Source organism: Pseudonaja textilis, chromosome 10, assembly GCF_049901715.1.
Source record: "Pseudonaja textilis isolate UNSWEBS1 chromosome 10, rPseTex1.2, whole genome shotgun sequence".
Taxonomy (NCBI): domain Eukaryota; kingdom Metazoa; phylum Chordata; class Lepidosauria; order Squamata; family Elapidae; genus Pseudonaja; species Pseudonaja textilis.
In genome coordinates this window covers 522,845-525,272 of record NC_141999.1, presented here as the reverse complement: position 1 = coordinate 525,272, position 2,428 = coordinate 522,845, and positions in this window count along the sequence as shown.

Genomic DNA, 2,428 nt, shown 5'->3' with positions numbered 1-2,428 from the left:
AATGTATTTTATGATGATGATTATCATGGTTTATCACTTGTTGCTTGTATGTACATTGAGAGTTTACATACTAGAGACAAATTCCTCGTGTGTCACACACGGCCAATAAAGCCCATTTCTATTTCTATTGATGCCTGTCTTAGGGACAGGACACTCTAAGCAGCCCAACAGGTTTTTGTTCACAAACACACACAAAAAGTGTCAGGCTGAGATTTGGGGTGGAATTTCTTGCTGAAAATTTGTGGGTTTTTTGCTATTTTTTTTTAAATGACTATATTGGGTGCCTGGAGAAGAAAATGCCCTTTATTGGGTCAGAGACAAGAGTCTGAGTGGCCAATTTTTTCCCCTTCCAAATGCAAAAATGGATGCCGCGAGGAGATTCAGGTGCCATTTTATGTTGAAAATGGTATTTTTTGCATTTTTAAAATATTGAGCATATCGGGTGACCAAGGAACAAAATTCCTGAGTCTTTTCTTTCCAAATGCAAAAAACCCTGCATGGATGAGATTCCACATGGAATTTCATTGCAAAAAATTGTGGTTTTTTTGGCTGTTTTTTTTTAAAAATTGACCATATCAGGGGCCCGGGGAACAAAATTCTTGATGAGGGGGTCAGGCAGTGGTGGGATTCTACTAGTTCGCACCTATTTGCTAGAACCGGTTGTTAACATTCTAAGCAGTTTGGAGAACCGGTTGTTAGAAGAAATTACTGGCCTAATCCTGTAAGGAAGGCAGGAAGGAAACATCCTGGTGTTGCTTACAGAAACTGCCTCTCCGTTAACTCTTATTACATTTTTGGCAGGACTGGACTTCCTGTCTCAGGAACTTCTCTGGAGTTTTTCCCCCCTCCTTTGCTGGTACTTTGCTGGTGTAGAGTGACCATTCAGTTACAGTGGCACTGAAAAAAGTGACCTATGACCATTTTCCACACTTAGGACTGTTGCAGCATCCCCACAGTCATGAGAGGCCAGGCGAGGAGATGCGTGCCTCGATATGAGTGATATTGAGTTGGCCACACCCAGCCAATAACATGACCACCAAGCCATGTCCACCCAGTCACATGACCACCAAGCCACACCCACAGAACCGGTTGTTAAAAAATTTGAATCCCACCCCTGGGGTCAGGCACACAAGAGTCTAAGCGGCCCAAAAGTTTTTCCTCCCAAAGTAGGGAGTCAGGGCGAGATTCAAGGTGGAATGTCTTGCTGCAAAATGGTGTTTTTTTTCTTTTTTTAAAAAGAGACTGAACATATTGGGTGACCTCCTGTTTTCAGCATCCATCCGTTTGTGGACTTATTCCAAGGCATTGCTTGGAATTGAAAGCAGGCCTATTGAAGTGAATGCCAAGCTGCCTTTCAGTCAGCAAGGGCCCCGATCCAGGCAAGTGTCGAATTGCAAAAGGAGTCACCTCTTCCTCTTTGCCTGGTCCGGGGAAGCCAGAAAACCACCTGTTTTCAGGATCCGCTCCTTATCTGCAGTCAGTCCAAGGCACAGCTTTGACTTGCGAGGAGGCTCCTTATAGAGAATCCCGGACTGCCTTTCATCTAGAAAGTGTCCCGCTCCAGACAGGCATTGAATTAAAAAAAAAGAAAGGGATGCAGATATTCCTCTTTTCCCTGAGCCGGGGGAATCTGGAAAATCCACTCCTTGTCTGCAGAGTTTTATTTAGGCATAGCTTTGACTTGCAAGCAGGCTCTTCGAGTGAATATAGAGCTGCCTTTCAGCCAGCAAGGGCCCTGATCCAGGCAGGCGTCCAGTTGCAAAAGGAGTCCCCTCTTTCTCTTTGCCCTTGAGGGGGGAATCTGCCGGCGGAATCAGTCCAAGGCATGTAGTGTCCCACTTGGAGGGCAGCATGGCTGGATGCTGGAAGCTGTAGGAGGCCATACTGGAGTGGGAGCCCACTCGGCCATTACAGAGTTTCCTGGGCACCATTTGGCTAAAGGCAGGGAGAGGGGCGAAATCAAAACCCAGCCAGCCTCTGGAGTGGTCCCTGGACTGCCAATCCCTTTTGAAAAGTTGAAGTGCCTCTTCCCTCTGGAGCCAATCTGGAAACACACCGACCCAGAGGAGCCCTTTGTAATACAGGCAGAGGCCAGCGGTGGACCAGTGGGGGCAGTCCTACTCCAAAGGAATGCCAAAGGGCAATTACAGCCCTGTGCTTACACGTCTTACACGCAGGTTGTCCAACACTGAAAGGGGCTGGATTATCAGAGGAAAGGCATCTTGTGCAGTCCAATGGGCTCGCCTAACATGGAGACAGTTCCTGGAAGGGAGCTCGATCCCCTTTGAGGTCTAGACGAATCATAAGAACCTTATCAGCGTCCCTTAAGCAGGTTCGGTGAGCCCAATACTTTAACTGGTTCAATGTCAGAGTGATGATTTAATAGCTGACCAGCTGCTGTAATACTGCAATGATGTAATGCTGGAAT